This window comes from Microtus pennsylvanicus, chromosome 13, assembly GCF_037038515.1.
Source record: "Microtus pennsylvanicus isolate mMicPen1 chromosome 13, mMicPen1.hap1, whole genome shotgun sequence".
NCBI classification, from domain to species: Eukaryota; Metazoa; Chordata; class Mammalia; order Rodentia; family Cricetidae; genus Microtus; species Microtus pennsylvanicus.
Genome location: NC_134591.1, coordinates 34,678,768 through 34,699,705, shown reverse-complemented (window position 1 = coordinate 34,699,705; position 20,938 = coordinate 34,678,768). Strand labels below are relative to the sequence as shown.

At 43.2% G+C, this 20,938-nt stretch overlaps 1 protein-coding gene across 7 annotated transcripts in view; it reads right to left on the bottom strand.

Moving 5' to 3' along the window:
- Patj (PATJ crumbs cell polarity complex component) overlaps window positions 1–10,261 on the bottom strand; it is a 314,603-nt gene extending 304,342 nt beyond the window's left edge. For 5 of the 7 annotated variants that reach the window (XM_075944777.1, XM_075944779.1, XM_075944773.1 and 2 more), the window contains exon 1: window positions 10,080–10,188. The gene's annotated coding sequence lies outside the window, so the exon portion shown is untranslated. Of the gene's footprint in view, window positions 1–10,079 lie in introns of all 7 variants that reach the window. The other 2 variants (XM_075944778.1, XM_075944774.1) reach the window with 2 other exon arrangements.
- Between the last annotated feature and the right edge of the window lie 10,677 nt (window positions 10,262–20,938).

The window sequence follows — 20,938 nt, the reverse complement described above, 5'->3', positions numbered from 1 at the left end:
AGAAACCCTTGCACAAGCCAGGCAATAATGGAGCACACCTTTAATCCCAGTACTTGGGAGACAGAAGCAGGTGGATCTCTGTGACTTCAAGGCAAGTTTGGTCTACAAAGTGAGTTCCAGAAAGTTCTCTGTGTAACAATCAGAACTATTATGCAGAGAAACTCTATCTCAAAAAATAGAAAAGTTTTAAGAAAAAATAAAAAGGAACACTTTCACTGTAAAAGAAAAGGGGGTGAGTAGAAAAGTGAAAATAAAGTGACCATTTTTGTTCATTTGCTGCAGGTCCCCGAGTGGTGGCAGCAGGCAATGTGGCAGCAGGCAGCGAACAGCGGGTCCCAAGAGCAGTCAGTCCCAAGCAGGGATGGTGCAGATCCCCAAGTGGTTGCAGCAGGCCACGAGGGGAGACAGACAGATGGGCACACCATGCAGAATGAGGTTGGATTTTATTGAGTGGGTTATGGAAGGGAAGGGGAAGAAGGAGAAGAGGAGAGAGAGAGAGAGAGAGAGAGAGAGAGAGAGAGAGAGAGAGAGAGAAACAGAAGGGGGAAGGGGAGAAGTGGGGAATGGCAGGAGGACCAGGAGTTAGAGGTCAATCTGTTCTATACAGCAAGACCTTGTCTCTAAAATGAACAAACATTTTCATTTTTATAATAATTTCTTGTACAAAAAAAAAAAAAACAAAAGAATCTTATTCTAAAAGCCTGGTGAGGATGTAGCCTGCTCTCACAGTTCACTGAAACAGCTCTATGCTGTTTTTAGCCTGGAGTCAGCAGAAAGTGATCAGAGACTTTAAATCAAGAAGTATTGGATCCATGTCTTAACTGAAGCATTTGGAGGGCTAAGACAAGAGGACTGCTATGGGTCTGAAGGCAACCCAGGGTTGACAGTGAGTTCCAGGCTAGCCTGATCTCAAAGTATATACATATATACATGCATACAGACATACACATGTGCACATACAATACAAAAATGCAATGGTGTTCAAACTTTCTGAGCATACATTCGCATCATTAAAAAGATGTTGAGCTGGGGTAGAGTGCTTGCCTTGACACACAAGCCCTGGGTTCAAGCCACACTGTTAATAAATAAAACATGTTGAACACAGATAAGGTTCTTTGTCTGCTTTTTAACAATTATAAAAATGTACTGCTTAGGCTGGGGAGAGAGTTCAGTGGATAAAGTGATGCATAAAATGTAAGGACAAATATCAGATCCCTAGCAGCAACACAAATGCAGGCGGCTGTGAAAGTTCACTGTAATCCCAGCACATGGGTGACAAAGATAGTGTATCCCCAGGACAAGATAACTAAAGCCTGTGGACTAACCAAATCAGCCAGTTCCAGGTAAGATGAGAAACCTGGCCTCAGTTTAAAGTGGGAAGCAATCAAGAGACATCTGATGTCAACCTCTGACCTCTATATATATGTAGCACTTACATACATGTGACTTATATGCCTGTAGGTACACCACACACATAAAATAAATTTAAAAAATAAAATAAATAAATACTACTTCCCTATTTGCAGTATTTATAATATATAATATATATGTATTACATATTATACAATATATATTCTAAATATACATATTTTTTAATACGAAATACAAATACAAAACAAAGACTTCAAAAGGATAAAAATTAACAATTAAAGTTGACTATCAGGACTGGGAAGGTGGATCAGCAGTTAAACGTGCTTACTACTCTTGCAGAGCACCAGAGTTTGATTCTCAGAGCTGCAGCTCACACCAGGCTGCACACAAACTCCTGCAACTCCAGCTCAAGGAGGATCTAAATGCCCTCTTCTGGTCACTGCAGGCAACTGCACTCACACACGTAGAAACATGCATACACATAAATAAATCTTTAAAAAAATCAATTGTATTATCATCTTCCTCCAAGTGGATAAAATTGGAGACATCTTGGAAACTATGGTAACAGATGAGCTCAGTGAGGGTTAGGTAAAAAGCGGCTGACACAGGAGGCCTAGGAAATTACTACAATTCTGGGGCTGCAGAGAGGGCTCCACAGTTAAAAGCATTCACTGCTCTTGTAGATCACCCAGATTTTGTTCCCAGGCCCCACTATAACCATCCATAACTCCAGTTCCAGGGAGACCTACGCCCACAGGCACCAGGCACACACATAGTGTGAATAATTAAATAAATATTTAAATGAAAAGAATGACTCCATGTTTCAGGCAATAGCTAGGGAAGGGAACTAAAACTCAAAAAGTACATAGTAAACACAGGAAAAAACACAAGCATGAGAGTCAAACATATCTGACCTCTTAGGAAGAAAATTAACAGCCACCACTTAATATTACCAAGGCACTAGCTTCAACTCTCAGCACCTCCAAAAAGAAAAAAACAAAACACAGTTATCAAATTGGCTTAACTGTCAACTTGACACAACCAAGTCACCTGGGAAGAACATCAATGAGGGATTGCCTACATTGGGCTGGCCTGTGGGCGTGTCTGTGAGGGATTGTTTTAACTGATGCAGGACCCCTAGCTCACTGTGGGTAGTACCACTCCCTAAGAAGGGGGACTTGAAGAAGAGTGAAGAAAGCTAGCTGAGCAGAAGCAAGGAAGTAAAGATGCATTTTTCTCTCTCTGTTCTTCATCGTGGATATGATGTGATAATTTCAAGTTCCTGCCTTGAGTTCCCTCCAATAACGGACATTGTGCCTGGGATTATAAAATGAATACACTTTTTCTCCACTAAGATATTTTGTTACAGTAACAGAAAGGAAACTAGAGCACTGGGCTTGTAGTTGGAACATGTTTAAGCTGAGTACAATTTGCCACAGATAGGCTCTCTACAACTGGCATAGTAGGACACAGTATTAGAGAATCCCAACAGGGTCGGGGAGATGGTTCAATGGGTAAAGCACTCTAAAGAAGCCAGCTCACAATTCAAAGCCTCACAGAAGCCACTTGCAATTCCAGAACTTACGAAGGCAGAGACAGGGAACCCCCTAGAGAAGCTATCAGGCTAGACTAGCTTAATTGGTGAGCTCTGGACTCAGAGAGAGCTACTGCCTCATTAAATAAAGTGGAGACCAACCAATGAAGAGGCCCAATGTCAATTTCAGGTCTCCACATGCATGCCATAGAGTCACATACTTATGAGCAGGCATACATGCACACATACATCACACAGTTGTAGTGTGATATTTCATTTGTATTTTAATAAATAAAGTTTGCCTGAAGCTCAGAGAGTAAAACAACCCCACTGGTCAGCCTTACAGACTAGGCAGTGGTAACACACACCTTTCATCCCAGTTACCACACTAGTTTGCCATAGAAACCACATAGTAATGGTGCACGCCTTTAATCCTGGCCCTAGAGAGAAATATAAAAGGGGAGAGGACAGCTCTCAGACACAGTCTCATTCTGAGATTTCTGGAGACAGGATTGCCATTTTCAGACTGAGTAGAGGTAAGAGCCAGTGGTTGGCTGTTTTGCTTTTCTGACCTTCAGGTTGAACCCCAATTTCTGTCTCTGAGTTTTTATTAATCATGCTACACATAGTCATATACATGTCACACACCCACACACCAAAACACATACACAGAAAACAAAAAGTTTATTATGCTCAGCAGCTGCTATTCACCAAACAAGAGAGACTAGGCCATGAACTCCTCCTATCAACTGTAGGTTTGACTGAAGAAAATTACAATATTGTGGCTTTTTAAAAATCCATGTCCTATGCCAATACTAACTGATGAAATAGTTGTGGGGAAAATATGACTCAGAAAAAGAAATCGAATTTAATTTAAATTTCTGATTGCAGGAAATTTACTGGAGGAACAAAAATCTGTTAAATCCTCGGATCACGAATCCAAACAACCAGATGTCATGGTGAACAACTTCAACCCCAGCACTCTCAGGAGGCAGAGGCAGCCTGGTCTACTTATGAAGTTCTAGATCAGACTGGGGCTACACAGTAAGACCCTATATCAGTGGGGGAGGGGGGGAAATCCAAGACAAATTAAGGACACAAAGAAACATACTTTACAGACTTTCAGTACTTCATGAGAATTTAACTCTTTACTAACAAACATCTGGTAATCTATTTGAAAATTTGTAAAATAAGGTCACTGGTCATCCTGCTGGAAAAGCACAGGCACTCATTGAAGTGCACGTGTGAACTGGATCACTACAACTGGGTGGTTCATAACTCCAGAGCTAGCTCACTGGAACAGGAAGCTTGAAAACTCCATGAGCTTAATATTAAGTGTAAAGTCATGATGAAGTTATTTAAAAACTGAAGTCCATGAACAGTTTTAACTATGTTTCCTTCAAGGTCCAAGTTCAGGATTTGTCCATTTTCGTTTGTCCTCAAAGATCAACATTTACTAGGTACTTATTAAATAACAGAATTCAAACCAAAGAGTGGTGGTGGCTGCCACCAGGACTCTAAATAACTGTATCAGCTGCCGTGCAATACAAACCAAGTGTTACATTCCATTAAGAATGGAATCTCTGGCCTGGGTGGAGACTTAACATTCCAGCTGGGCAATACAATCACCTGGCTCAGTGACCAGCCTCAAGAAAGCTTGATAGTCCTTGAGCCTTTTTAAGGAGCTAGTAGGAATAATTATCCCCTAATGCCAGAAGCTCTCTAAGGTCTGCCCTCCCAAGTCCTGACTCAGAAAGGCTTAATGCTTCCTTATCCCTCCCTGCTTCTCCCATTGGATGCGGGCCAGAGCCTAAGAACACCTTTTCTGTTATTCTGGGCTTCTTGCTCTTTCTCTGGAGCCCCTCCCTTTTTTGTGGTGAGACTGTGTGGCTGACCTCCATGACTCACTGAAATGGAATGAATTTTTCTCCTCCTCTCTTCTATCTGCCTCCTCTGGGCAGTTGCCTAGATTTGCAGTTGGTCCTCCTTGGGGTTTTTCTACTAAACTAATAAAATTGTTCTCAAGCTTCCTTTTGAGTCCATTCGTAAATTCTTTCAATAACAATACTAAGAACTCCAAGAAAGTAGCATACTAATTTCCCTGGTAACATGTAGCAACTCCACCAGAATTCCCCAAAAATTTCCGGCAAAACAAGTCATGTTTCCTACAAATGCCTAGTGAAGGCTTTCCTAAACCAACTGAATATATTTTAAAATTGTATATATCTCCACTGTCAAAACACCACATCCCTAGAATGTAAAAGACAATTCTAGAATGAGGCTAGATGCTAAAGCTACATGTAATGTTTTAAGTTCACCTGAAAGAACATGTTTGGAAATATTGAAATTCAAGTTGAAAAATACTTGAAAAATGAGAAAATCAAATTAGTTCTTCAGAATAGTTCAGCTGGCAAAATATGAATTTTATCATTGTAACATTCAGGTGCATCAATTCTTGTCACTACTTTCTCTGCAATTTGGTTGATTCTGTTATACTTGTATGGTTCTGTTGGTGACAGTTTTCCCCTACAAGCAACAACAGCAACAAATCTGACCAATTTTCACACTTATTAAGTCTCTGATCGTGTTCTTAATGGATGCTGCAATCACAATCCTCCAGTAAAAAAACCTGAATGTTCAGACTCCAGGAACAATTAGCTCCTGCCTCAACATTGGTCTATATGTAGGCTGTGCCCTCACAAGTCTCCAAGAACTATGGTCATACTATTTTTTGGAATTCAAAACAACCGAGCAAATTGACAAGGAAGGCCAGTCTACTAGGTTTTGAATGTCCTACCCACCAAAGCTCATTCTCGTTTTTCCAACAAACATTCCCCTGCTGTTGGGTACATAGTTTGCACCTATTGATTCAAACATTTGTAGATCAAGCTGACCTCAAACTCAGAGTTCTGCCTCCCAAGTACTGAGATAAAAGGCATGTGCCACCACCGCCTGGCCCATCAAAGAATCTTTTTAAATATCTAATTGTTGAGAGGACAAAATAAAATAGCATTTGGCCTAGCACATGGCAATACTCAACAAACAGCCAACAAACAATGGCTATTATTGTTAACATCTCTTTTCAATCAAAATTACATGATATTTTGTAATTTCAAAGAAGTCAATATGTCATCTGTGGTTTTGCTATGTAATCAATACTAATTGAACAATAAAATTTTTATCAGTACAACTAATACAAAACAAGAGATCAAGGAAAGGCCTATATATTGGGGTTTTGTTTTTGCTTTGGATTTTATTGTTGTTGTTGCTGGGTTTTTGTTGTTATTTTTGATTGGTTGGTTTTTCGAGACAGGGTTTCTCTGCAGTTTTGGAGCCTGTCCTGGAACTAGCTCTTGTAGACCAGGCTGGCCTCAAACTCAGAAATCCAGCTGCCTCTGCCTCCTAAGTGCTGGGATTAAAGGAGTGAACCACCACCACCCAGCACTTACTTTCTTTCTTCCTTCCTTCCTTCCTTCCTTCCTTCCTTCCTTCCTTTAGGTGGTTTTTGAGACAGAATCTCAGTAAGAAGCCCTGTTTGACCCAGAACTTGCTATATATCAGACTAGCCTGGAACTCATAGAGATCCTCCTGCCTCTGCCTTCCATAGGCTAGGATTAAAGGTATACACTTTCATGTAGAGGAAAAATTAGTACACTGTATCTAGGGTAAACATTAAAATGTAATAGTTGTTTGCTGGAGGTACTTAGATCTTCAAGAAATCATTGTAGAAAACAGTGATTGTTTTCTGTGATTTACAAAGTTGTTTATAGGTCTTTGCCCTAACTTTGGCCACAGGGCAATCCTGGCATGCCAGAAACATCTTGCATTATTGAGTACTGCAAACAGTGCACAATAAGGACTGAAGTCGCAGGGGCGTGATGTTTTCCTTTACAAAACATAGATTAGATCAGGGCTTTGGGATGAGGAACTTGCTTTACCCACAAAACAAGTTTTGTATAACAGTCAAGAAATATGCATCTGCATGACCGTTTGAGTTCAGTTCATCGGGACTGCTCCTCCCAGATGCTTCAGAGCCTAAATTACCCTCTTTCTTTGATTATCCCTCTTAACTCTGAACACCCAACACCACCAAGTCAGTTTAAAGCCCTTAAACGGCATGATGGTACACGTATATAATCCCAGCATTCCATAGACAAGAGGAGGTGAGTTTAAGACCACTGTCTCAAACACAAGTCAATTTATATTGGTGTGTTAATGCCTTATGACATTCCCCCCAATGGGCAAATACATGTGCAATCCTTATCTAGTGTCTTCTCATAGAATGTGAGCCACAAATGTAATTTTTAAAACTTCTGCCAAGAGCTAGAGAGATGACTGAACAGTTAAGTGTGTACACTGCTTACAGAAGATCCAAATTCAGTCCCTAGCACCTGTATCAGGGCACTAACCTAGCCTCCTCCACAGGCACTTGCATTCACTTGCACAAAACCACACATACACGTAATTTAAAAATAATAAAAATAGTCAGGCAGTAGTGGCACAAACCTTTAACTCCGGAGGAGGCAGAGGCCAGTCAACCTGGTCAACAGAGTGAGTAGTCAAGGCTACACAGAGAAACCTGTCTCAAAAAACAAAAAATAAAAATAAAAAACAAAATAATAAAAAAAGTCTTAAGTATTTGATAGTATAAAGACAAAATTAACTTTAATATGCATTTTACTTAATCCAGTATATACAAAGCATCCTTTAAATATGCACATAATGTAAAAATAAAATATTTAAAAAATTTTTACATTATCTTCCGAATCTAGTGTGCATTTCACTTAGTCCCAAAGAATCCCATTTCAACAGTTTTCTGCGTTCACAACAAAGTCCCAACCGAGACCTTTTCAGAAAAATCTTTGCAATGCTTTTAGCAGACATTTGCTTCTCAGATCAGTCTCTGACTAGCCAGGTAAGAATGCTGCCAGGCTTGAGTTCCTCCTGATGGCATCTGAGCAGAGACCAAAGTGGGAGAAAAATGACCTGTTGCTACAAGACACATTCTAAACTCCTTCCTTTCACCTCGCCAATTCTCAGTGAGCAGATCATCTCCAAAGGGGGGACCAGCACAAATCACGTACCAAAAGCCGTAAGAGGGACCCATACTAGGTCATCAGGACCCGTGTGTTCACCTCACTAAAAAGGTATTGGCTGGTAGAGCAAGTGTCCAGTATGTGCAAGGCCCTGAGTTTCCGACCTAGTACCAATAAGTACAAATGAAGCAAGGTACTAGCAAGCACTAAATTTCCTTCCAGTTGCAACAGATTCTACACTGGGGACTCTAAAAGACGTCCAAATCTATACAAAAATCCCAAATTAAGAAAAAAAATTCAAAGTAGCAATGGCTATGTGATCTCAAATATTAAGGTAGAATAGCCCTGTTTTCTCTAGAAACTTAACTCTCCTACCAAGATGAGCAAAGACTTCTGAAAACTCACTCCTTTGGTCACCTCCCCAAGCTAATGCATTCTTGTTAAACTTTAACAAAGCAGGCAAGCTCAGACTACTTGGCTGCTTGATGTAAAAATAATTATTAAACCCTGTTGTAAGGAATGGGAAACACTGGGCTACTGTCTCAAAATTCAAAGTTTTAAAAGTAAACTCGTTACAGGAAAACACCGATATTTCTATCTTTAAAAATACAAAATGAGCCAGGCGGTGGTGGCGCACACCTTTAATGTCAGCACTTGGGAGGCAGAGGCAGGAGAATCTTCATGAGTTTTGAGCACAGCCTGGGCTACAGAGAGTTCCAGGACAGTCAGGGATACACAGAGAAACAGAATGAAAGAAGAGTCGTGTGATTTATTGCATTTTTCTCAACACTGAAATGAGTTGCTGGTTGCTGCTAGCTCCCTTTTCTTCTGAAGTTCTCTAACAATTTCAGACAGGCATACAAGGCACGTCGGTCATTTCCACACACAAACCCTCTCTCATCCTCCTCAGCCCACCTTCTTCACAGCAAGTCCCCCTCCTGTTTTCAAGTCTAATTTTGGTTTGTCCCCTGTTTAAAAATTCTCGTTTTCCCGACATTGAATCTATGTTAACTTCTTACGCGCATAATAGTTGCAGACGGAACTCAGGGCGGGGGCGCCTACTTAGTTCGTGTGTTGTCCGAGATGCAGTCCTCTCGCCGCTGAAACAAGGCTGATCCGGAACTGGGGATTATTAAGACTAGATTCCACGAGAGTGACAACTTCGGACAACTCAACCTTAGAGAGCAAATCATTATTCTGATGACAAGTCCGTTATATGCCACCAGTAATAGCATCTAAACTAGTATGGACAATCGCTTAGCCATCTGTTTACAAATTCTAGCAGTGAAAAAAAATCTTCCACATCTGTATTAACTTTCAAATTACCTTAATTTTCAATAGTCTTTTATTAAGGCCGTTAGGGCCCGAGAAACAGCAAAAGGTCATGACTTTCCATTTTCTAATTCTGCAAAGTAAACAGATTCCAGTTTTTCCCGCCTCTCCCTAGTTTTCCCGAGAAATGGTGAATCTGAAGTCAGCGCCTGGAACGTGGTCTAGCAGTTTGAAAGGACAGACATCGTTCTTGGTCTTAGTAGGCTTCTTCACCCAAGACACACTGGTCAACCACCCACCGATGGGGAGGCCATAGGTCAGTGCGGGTGAGAGGCAAGCTAAAGAAATCAGGCCCAGCAAGGTGTGGCCTCTGAACCACGGTGACAAACCAGTAGACAAGGAATCCCAATGCCATAAGAGCCCACAGAAGACAAAATGCAAGCAGACACTCCAGGACAAGATTTGGACTTCGGGGAGGGCAGGGGCATTCGAAAGATGGCAAAGATCTGGAAATGGTTTCCACTAGCCAGGAATCCAGTAACTTTCCCAAAGTCTGAGTCACCTCCCCCAGTTACTCCGAGAGAAGCCCGAGGGGTGCGAGGACACCCCCGAGGCCAGCTCAGCCCTCCGCTCCCTCCCACCGTCTGCGGGGAGGCTCCGCCCCGCTCCGAGGCCGCGGGCGCCAGATCCGCGAGCACGCACGACCGCTGAGCTCCCAGGCCTCGCGGCCTGGAAGTCGGCGCCGGGCGGAGGAGCAGAGCCGCGCGCGGGGGTCGCCTTGGGGCCTGCGAGCCGCCTGGGGCACCATCCGCAGCCTCGGGCCACGGCTCCCTCGAGGCCCCCGCTCGGGGCGCCACAAGCGTTACCTGGTCAGGCGACAGCACTGTGGGAGCCCCGGGGCTGCGAGGGCGCCGCCGCCCCACCTGGCGGAAGTGCAGCGGCTGGCCTCACCTGGGCGGAAGTGCAGCGGCCTCCTCACCTGGGCGGAAGTGCAGCGGCGGCCTCCTCACCTGGCCCTCTCTCGCTCTCGGCCGGGGCTGGGCTGGGCGGAGCGGGGCGGGGCGAGCGGGAGCCCGTGGGCTTTGAGGCGCCCGTGAAGTTCCGCGGGTGAGTGGGGCTGCCGAGCGTGGAGAGGAGGCGTGGGGCCGTGCGGGCAGGTGCGGAGGTGCGGGGCCACCGGCTCTGGCCCGAGAGCGAGACCCTAAACAAGACACCGAAGGGCGGTATCCGTGCAACCTCTGGGTCAAGTCCACTTAGCCCCTAGCCCTATGTCCCTTGGTTCCTGTCTTCTTGTGGCCCTTAGGTTTTCTAGATGTGCTGACTGCACGTAAAGTTTCATAAATGTCTATCTCTGTGTCCCATCATCATAAGTGTAATTATGTGGGATTTTTTTTTAAATTTAGAATTTTGGCGATAAGCTTCTGCTTTATCGAATACAGCCCACTCAATGCTAAAGAGATAACCATCAGGTATCTTACTGAATAAATGAACTATTAAGCATTGTGATTGACGGGATGCTAGATAAAAGGGTATCCTCGAAAGATGAATACATACAAACAACTAGGACAAGAGGACGTTTGCTGGCTAAGCGTTTGGTAGTTTATGACTGCGTGCTTATCTTAAAGGAGATGACATTTGTTCGGCCTCGTAAGAAGGTGTCCGGTTTGTCCCTAATGTAAGGAATAAAGTGTCCATTTCACCTAGTCAACAGCCTATTGGAAACCTCAACCAGAGCTGTAGACAAACAACGGATAGTGCTCCGTGGAGTCCCAGCACTCTGGAGTTTCATGTAGTATAATTCAAGTCCCTGAATCTAAAAAAAAAAAAAAAAAAAAAAAAAAAAAAAAAAAAAAAAAAAAAAAGGGTACGGAAAGAAATAAAGGGCACACTAATGGAAAAGAAGCAAGCGAAATCTCATTTGTGGACGTCATAATTTTAAAGGTAAACAAACCTTAAAATGCAAGGATACAAAATCAACAGACCAAAATCAAGGTTGGGTGGGCAAGTGGGTAAAGGTGCTTACCGCCCAAGCCTGACCACCTGCATTCAAGTTCTGTCTCGGGAGCCCATATGGTAAAAGGGTCAAACCAACAGCAGCAGGTTGTTTTCTGACCTTCATACACCCCCAATCCCAATAGACCATGGGTCATGTCCTCTCACACACACACAAATGTAAAAAAGAAAAAGAAAAAGCACACACTGTCATCCCAGCGTTCCTGTAGTTAAACAAGAGGATTTCCATGAGCTCAAAGTCAGCCTAAGCTACAGAGTGAACTCAGGCCAGAATGGACTACTGCATTACATAGACTGATCTTGTCTCAAAAATAAATGAATGAAACTTTGAAAGTCAGCAGCTTTTTTGATAACAAATAATGGACTTGCTGAGAATGAAATCGAGAAGCCCACCCCATCCACAATAGCAAAAACAAATACATGAAAAAACACAACTTGTGCTGGCTAGTTGTATGTCAGGAGGACAGTTATCTGACAGGTGGAATCCTCAACTGAGAAGTTTCCTCCATGAGTCAGCTGTAGGGTATTTTCTTAATTAGTGATGGATCAGGAGAAGGCCCAGCTCATGATGAATGGTGCCATCCCTGGGCTGGTGGTCCTGGGCTCTTTAAGAAAGCAGACTGAGCAAGTGATGAAGAGCAAGCCAGTAACTGGCACTCCTCCATGGCTTCTGCATCAGCTCCTGCCTCCAGGTTCCTGCCTGTTTGAGTTCCTGATGTGACTTCCTTCAATAATGAAGTGTAGAATTGTAAGCAAAATAAACCCTTTCCTCCCCAACTTGTTTTGGGTCATGGTGTTTCCTCATAGCAAAAGGAATCCATACCAGAAATGGATTATTGCTGTTATAGACCTGACCATGTTATTTCAAGAAAGGTGGAAGAACTTTGGAACTTGGTGGGGGAAAAAAAAAGTCACTCAATGTATAACGCTTTGGTGAGCTATTCTATAGGAGCTTGGAAGATAACAATGTCGAGAGCAATGCTGAAGGTGGAAGAGGCCTGGCTTGTGAAGTTTCAGAAAAGGTTTAAAGACTGACAGGGGCCATGGTTCTAATTAGTTGAGGCTGAAGAATCAGCAGTGATTAGCAAGATACCAGAACTGTTAAAACTGAAATCTTTGCATCTGGGATACTAGATCCTGGTTGACTGGAGCTAAAAAATTAGTAGTGATTAAGGGACCCGCAGGGGGCTGGAGAGATGGCTCAGTGATTAAGAGCACTGACTGCTCTTCCAGAGGACTCAGGTTCAATTCCCAGCACCCGCGTGGCAACTAACAACTGTAACTCCAAATCTAATACTCACACAGACATGCTGGAATAATTCTTTTCTGCACTATAAAGGTTTGTCACTCAAATTGGCTTAATAAAATGCTGATTGGCAAGTAGCCAATGAGGAAGTATAGGCAAGGCTACCAAACTAAGGATGATGGATGATGGACGGAGAAGAGTGGAGGCAGAGAGTTGCCGACAAATACAGAGAAGCAAGATGAGAATGCCGTACTGAGAAACGCTACCAAGCCATGTGGCAAAGCATAAATAAGGTAATTTAAGTGTAAGAGTTAGCTAGTAACAAGCCTGAGCTATTAGCCGAGCATTTATAAGTAGTATTAAACCTCAGTGTAGTTATTTGAGAGTGGCTATGGGACAGAAAACATCCACTTACACAGACATACATGCAGCTAAAACACCAATGCACATAAAATAAAAATAAATTAAAAGGGAAAAAAAGACCAGCATCATTAAGGGGAAGTCTTCAGGGAAGTATTTTCAAGAGTCAGCACACAGAAGCTGTGTTCCAGAGGTGCCCAAGGTTGTACCTCAAAACCTGGCAGCTGGACTTCAGAGTGCAAGAGTCACCCAGGCGGAACTGGTTTTGAAGATATGAAGGAGAGCAGCTGAGGCTAGGCACTGGGAGAGGCCAAGAGAGGGCATCAGTGAAGACACAGCCTCAGTGGCAGTTGAAGACCCAGAAGTAAGGGGTCATGAAGAGAAGTTGAGGCCTGACACCATAAAGAGAGCCTTTGAGAGGGTATTAATGAACGTACAGCCTAGATACAGCAGAAGGCCCCAGCATTTTGAAGATGCCAGGACCATGGGGTTGTCACCAAGAACGCAGCAGCAGAAGAACAAGCTGTGTCTGCTGCAGAGGGCAGAGCCAGAGAAGTGATCAAGCCCTTTGAAGGAGACCAGAAGATCGTGAATGAACCCGACATTGGTCATTGAGTCATTTGTACTGATTGGAGTTAGGTTTTGCTTTGTTTAGATTGTGGCTGCGTTTTGGTTTTTCCTTCTTGAAAGGTGTATTTAACTTATTTTATAGGCGCCCACAGTTGTGAGACTAAATTTTTAAAGAGATTTCAGGTTTTAAAAGAGACTTTGGATTTTTAATGAGTTTGAATTTTAAAGTGTTTGAATTTGTAAAGACTGAGAATTTTTTTTATTAAAGTTTTATTTATTTATTATGTATACAGTATTCTGCCTGCATGTATCCCTGCAGGCCAGAAGAGGGCAACAAATCTCACTGCAGATGGTTGTGAGCCACCAAGTGGTTGCTGGGAATTGAACTCAGGACCTATGGAAGAGCAGGCAGAGCTCTTAACCACTGAGCCACCTCTCCAGCCCCAAGACTGGGAATTTTTAAGTTTGTAAACTATTTTATATTGTGGTGTTATTAATATGTGATCTTGAAGGTGAGCAGGAAAGGAAAGGTTAAGCCTAACAATGTTTCTGTGTCAAGACACTACTGCTGGGGGCTGGAGAGATGGCTCAGCGGTTAAGAGCATTGCCTGCTCTTCCAAAGGTCCTGAGTTCAATTCCCAGCAACCACATGGTGGCTCACAACCATCTGTAATAGGGTCTGGTGCTCTCTTCTGGCCTTCAGACATACACACAGAAAGAATATTGTATACATAATAAATAAATATAAAACAAAGACACTACTGCTGTAATGTTGTTTTATCTAAGATGTTCTATTTACCAATAATGAATCAGGAATTGGGTATGGGGGGGGGACCTGATAGATCACAGATGCTGAGAAGCAACCAGATGGCCCTCCTTTTTGGCCAGAGACCAAGCAAAACCCATCCCAAACCAAAAAGGCCCCAAATCTCTAAATCCTCCTTACTCCCTCCTGTATGTCTCTCTATCTGTCTTCCTAGTTCTCCATACTCTTGTCAACTAATTCTTGTCAACTAGTCAAGGTTAATTTTATTAATACAGTCTCCGAGTTTCACAGTGTGAATCAAATATCCTGTGACACTAATAAAATTCTCTGACCCAACAATTGACAGGAGGCAGATGTAGGAAAATCTCTACGAATTCAAGACTAACCTGGTCTCTGTAGGGGGCTTCAATCCAGCCAGAGCTACATAGTGAGCCCCTGATGTTTCTTTGTTTGTTTAAAAACAATGTAAGAGAGAGTTTATTTGGTTCATAATTCTCGGTTACACCTTATCAATGTGGGTTGAATGTGGCAGGAACATAAAACAGCTCATCACATTCCATTCAGTCAAGAAACAGCAAAGGCTTTTATACAGTTCAGAACCCTCTGTTTAGGGGATGGCACCACTCACAGTATGCTGATTATCCCCACCTCAACATAATCAAGGTAGTCCCACACAACAAAACAAAGCAAAACAAAAACAAACAAAAAAGCCAATTGAAACTATATCACAGAAATTTGTGCACATCAAAGAAATAACTAAGGTCTAGAGAGATGATGGCTCAACCATTAGGAGTACTGGCTGCTCTTCCAGAGGACCTGGGTTCAGTTCCCAGCAACCCAATGGCCGCTCAGAATCATCTATAACTCCTCCTGTTTCAGGCATCTAAGTCCTTAGAATTCATAGGTCTTTTAGTTAGGGTTACTATTACCTTGATGAAACACCATGGCCAAAAGCAACTTGGAAAGAATAGTGCTTATTTGCTTATACTTTCATATCAGGGCCCGTCAAAGAAGTTCTGAGTAGGAACTCAAGCAGGGGAGGAACCTGGAGGCAGGAGCTGTTACAGAGGCCATGGAGGAATGCCCCTTACTAGCACGCTCCTCGTGGCTTTTTTAGCCTGTTTTTTTTTTTTTGTAAAACCTAGGTCCTCTAGTGTATATAGAATTTTTCATCAGGATTGCTGGCTCTCCAAATAATCACGGGAGAATTATTATGAATTATAAATGCTCAGTCGTTATCTTAGGCTTGTTACTAACTCTTACAACTTAAGTTAACCTGCATTTCTTACCTAGGCTCTCAACATGGCACTGCCTTTTTCAGCACAGCATGTTTATTTTCTGCTTCCTCTGGGTCTGGCTGGGGCGGGGACTCTGCCCCTCTTCTTCCCAGGGTTCTCTCAGTCTAACTCTCCCTTCTAGCCTCTTTCTACCTCGCTATTGTCCAGTGAGCTCTTTTTTTTTTTTTAATTTTTCGAGACAGGGTTTCTCGGTAGCTTTTGGTTCCTGTCCTGGAACTAGCTAGACCAGGCTGGCCTCGAACTCACAGAGATCCGCCTGCCTCTGCCTCCTGAGTGCTGGGATTAAAGGCGTGCGCCACCACCGCCCGGCTTTATTTTTTGTTTTTATTTATTTATTAAAGATTTCTGCCTCCTCCCCGCCACCGCCTCCCATTTCCCTCCCCCTACCCCGATCAAGTCCCCCTCCCTCTTCAGCCCCAAGAGTAATCTGAGTTCCCTTCCCTGTGGGAAGTCCAAGGACCACCCACCTCCATTCAGGTCTAGTAAGGTGAGCAACCAAACTGCCTAGGCTCCCACAAAGCCAGTACGTGCAGTAGGATCAAAAACCCACTGCCATTGTTCTTGAGTTCTCAGTAGTCCTCATTGTCCGCTATGTTCAGGGAGTCCGGTTTTATCCCAGGCTTTTCAGACCCAGGCCAGGTGGCCTTGGTGAGTTCCCGATAGAACATCCCCATTGTCTCAGTGTGTGGGTGCACCCCTCGCGGTCCTGAGTTCCTTGCTCGTGCTCTCTCTCCTAATACTCCTGATTTGGACCTTGAGATTTCAGTCCGGTGCTCCAATGTGGGTCTCTGTCTCTGTCTCCTTTCATCCAGCCAGTTAGCTCTTTACTAACCCAAAGAGAGCAAACCTTCTTCACAGGATTATTCCACAGCACACCAGCCCAGGGATGGCACCACCAAAATGGGCTGGGCCCTCTCCTCATCAATCACTAGTTAAGAAAACGCCCTACAGGTCAGTCTACAGCTGGGTCTACTGGAAGCATTTTCTTAATTGAGATTCCGGCCTCTCAGATTACTAGTTTATATCAAGTTGACATAAAACTAACCAACACAACAGGTTTATGCCACTTCATTCATCCCTGAAAACTTTTAATAATAAAATTTTAAGTATCGAGACTTTCTTTTAAAATGAGAGATTTGGGGGGCTGGAGAGATGGCTCGGTGGTTAAGGGCACCAGCTGCTCTTCCAGAGGTCCTGAGTTCAATTCCCAGCAACCATATGGTGGCTCACAACCATCTGTAATGAGATCTGGCGCCCCCTTCTGGCGTGTGTGCATACATGCAGGCAGAATGTTGTATACATAATAAATAAATAAATCTTTTTAAAAAAAATGAGAGATTTGTCTAGAAACTGGTGCAAAATGGATTGAGTACCTTGGAAAGAGGAGGTGTATAATAAAACAAAAGCGATCATTTTAGCAAAGGATATAGGAAACAAAACATGAAATAGTGTGCAGATAGAGTTTTGACAGCCAGGTGGTGTTGGCACACGCCTTTAACCCCAGCATTCAGGAAGCAGAGGCAGGTGGACATCTAAATTCGAGTCTGAGGCCAGCGTGTTCTACAGAGCTAGTGCCAAGTCAGCTAGGACTACACAGTGAAACTCTGTCTCAAAAAAAAAAAAAAAAAGAAGAGGAGGAGGAGGAGAAAGAAGACAAAGATGAAGAAGATGATGACGATGGAGGCAGAGGAAAGAGAAGGAGAAAGAGGAAGAAGGAGAGGAAGAAGAAGGAAGAATAGTCAGGAGAGATGGCTCCCTTACCAGGAAACAGACAGGAGAATCCTGTTATTAAGTTCCAGACCAGCATGGCTTACATAGCAAGATCCTTTTTATTATTTTTATTTTTTGATTATCTTTTTGCCTCCCTAGTAAAAGCACAAACAATGACATTAGTTCCTTAATGATTAGATGAAGATATTCCAAAACATGGAGAAAACTGAAGATTAAAATGTTCCCAAATTTTATGTGTAAAATGTATAGATGTGGTCAATATACACGTGTGCTCAGTGGAGTCCCAAGGTGAATGTCGGGTGTATTCCTTTATTACTTCTCTACCTCATTTTTGAGACCAGCTCTTTCAGTTAACATGGAGCTCCCAGATTTAGCTAGACTCGCTTGCTAAGAAACCCCAGGGGCCTACCTCTCTCTTCCTCCACAGCCCGAAGATTACAATGTGCATCACCTTGCCAAGCTTTTTACATGGGTGCTAGCAACCTAAATGCAAATCCTCATGCTTGTGCAGCAAGCATTTTACTGACTGAGCCATCTTCCCAGCACCGGATTGCAAGTCGGGCTTTTTGGTTTGGGGTTTGTTTGTTTGTTTTGTGTTTGTTTTTTGAGACAGGGTTTCTCCGTGTAACAACCCTGGCTGTCCTGGAACTTGCTTTGTAGACCAAACTGGCCTCAAACTTGCTGAGATCTGCCTGCCTCTGCCTTCCAAGTGCTGGAGTTAAAGGAGTGTGCCACCGCTGCCTGGATATAATTCCAAGTTTTGAATCTGATAGGAGATATTGGTAGTGAAATGTAGAAGAGACGGTTTATTTTGTTTTATGAGAAGGACTCTGGTAAAATTAGTTTTAGATCTTCCATATGACATTCAAGATTAAATATATTTGGCCTGTAAGAGTAGGTCTTGGAGCTGAGAAGTTAGCTCAGTGATTAAGAGTACTTGTGCTCTTGCAGAGGTCTGAGGTTCGAGTCCAAGCACTCAAATATTGACTCCCAGCCACCCATAACACCAGGTCCAATGGAAACAAAAGGCATGCACATGGTACACACATAAGCATGCAGGCAAAACATTCATATGCATGATATAAAAATAAATCTAAAAAACAGTTTAAAAAAAAGAGTGGGCTTTGTGTTAGAGGAGGGCAGCGGGTGGCTGCAGATGCCAGAATAGTTGCACCAGTCTGTGTTATTCTTTTTTAAAAAATGCTGCAAGATCCCCGCGGCAGTAGGCAGCAGAAATGCTGTAAGTCTCAAATGGTGGTAGCGGGCCATGTGGTGGCAGGCAGCAGGCCCTGGGAGCAGCCAGTCCAGGCAGAAATGGCTGCTGGCCCCGGAGCAGCAGCCCTAGCGGTGGCGGCGGGCCATGTGGCAGCAGGCAGTGGGCCCCAGGCAGAGACGGCTGCTGGTCCCTGAGCAATGGCTGGTCCCAGGCAGGGAGACACATGGCGGGCGGGCAGAAGACAGAAATATGGATAGCCACGACAGGCAGGGTGAGGTTGAATGTTTATTCAGGGGGTTATGGAGGAGGAAGGGTGAAGGGGGGGACAGAGAGAGGGGGGGGAGAGAGAGAGAGAGAGAGAGAGAAGAGAAGAGAAGAGAAGAGAAGAGAAGAGAAGAGAAGAGAAGAGAAGAGAAGAGAAGAGAAGAGAAGAGAGACAGAAGGCGGAAGCAGAGAAGTGGGGAGAGAGGCAGAAGCGAAGCTACCTCTCCGAGAGGAAATGGAAACGAGAACAAGCTCAGGCCAGCTGAAGATCAGCCTGCCTCAGCGGATGGGGGAGGGAGTGGGCGTGGCTTGTCCCTTAAAGGGACCAAAACCATAACATTCTGTGTGTGGAGTTTGGAGGTGAACTTTGGGTTCACTCTTCAGGAGTCATCCACTGTTTTGGGGGGGCTAGGATCTCTCAACGAACCTGGAGCCAGTTAGGCTAGGCTGACTGTCCAGCAGGCCCCAGAGATCAGGAATCAACCTGTCTCTCTCTCCTTAGTATTTGAATTAAAAGAATTACAAAAATGTCACCACACCCCAGGAGTTTGTTTTCATAGCTCTTAGGGATCAAACTCAGTTCCTTGTACTTTTGAGATGAACACCTAACAAAAACTTTTCCCCAGCCGTGAACACGCCTTAAGTTACTGCAGCAAAGTATGCAATAACAGTTGTGAAGAAGGAGTATGGTTAGGGAATTAAATGATGCCCAGAATTAAATGATGTACTAAGGATATAGAAGATTCCTGATGTTATTACCAAGGGAAAAATTTCATGTTATATATAGTCAAATACAAAAAAGATTTGAGTAGCATTCTTGTATCTCATATATTGTTATAGCAACAGCAATAGGTATTGGGTTGTTTTCTTAGACATTTGCTATGTACAAAACTAATCTTTAATGAATGAAGATACATTTATATGAAATCTTAGGGAAAATGTAACTGGGCGTGGTAATACCTATGTTTTATCCCAGAATTCATGAGGCAGAGGCAAGCAGCTCTCTCTGAGTCCCATATCAGCCTCGTGTATCTAGTGAATTCTAGCATAGCTAAGATCTACAGTGAGACTGCTTTTCATACCCTTTGCTTTCAGTAGAAGTCTACAGAGTTTCTGTGTCACTTTATATGACAAAGAAACTTGGTGTTAAAAATAATGAGATTTCAGTTCTCATCAAAGTTTCAGTAATGTAGCAGGCATGTGATCATGGTAATTCATGAGATCACTAGACTACAAAAAGAGAAGTTACCTCATTTACAGACAAATAACAGATTTAAGGGCTATTCTGAAGAAGCGATACATCTTCAATACTGTAATACGTCACCAATTCAAGAGTCAATTTTCTGTTCAAGAGATGATGGAGACTACGTCCAGAAACTTGTGCTTGCTAGGCAACTCCACCACCTTCCCAGCTCAAGAGTCAAAAGTCAAACGTTGCTGTCTTATAGAAACCTTTTAATTCTTTCACATTTACATATCATAGAAGAGAATAAAGATAATCATTAAAACCATAAAAATGGATTCCATAATGGGATTAATCAGCCAAGCATCAGCAGTTCTAAGTAATTGCTTTAAATCTGCACTAAAATTGATACACACATCAGCCGTATTCTTGCACTCAGCAGGAAACCATCTAATTTTGACACAATCTCAATAAACCTGAACCACAAAACTGCTTCCTTTAGTCTTTTGGTTTTCTTTATGTTGTATCTTAAAAATCAACTAGAGCATTCCAAGTCCAAGTAGAAGTTAAACAAAAAGTTTCTTTTATCATCTTGTAAGATGTGTGACTGATATTTTGATTCTTTTTTTGGTTTTTCATGACAGGGTTTCTCTGTGTAGCTTTGGGGCCTGTCCTGGAACTAGCTCTTGCAGACCAGGCTGGCCTCGAACTCACAGAGATCCATCTGCCTCTGCCTCCCAAGTGCTGGGATTAAAGTCGTGCACCACCACCGCCAGAAGGGGTCCTTGGGTCCCCTGGAACTGGAATTTCAGGAGGTCTTTAGCCATTACATGGGTGCTGGGTCCTAAACAGGTTCTCTGTAAAAACAAATGTTCTCAACTCTAGAGCCATCTCTCCAATACCAATATTCTGATTTGTGTGTGTGTGTGTTGTTTTGTTCTTTGTTTTTTGAGACAGGGTTTCCCTGTGTAGGTTTGACTGTCCTGGGAATCACAGTGTAGAGTGTGTTGACCTCGAACTCATAAAGATCCACCTGCCTCTGCCTCCTGAGAGCTGGGGCTAGAGGTGTGTAGTACCA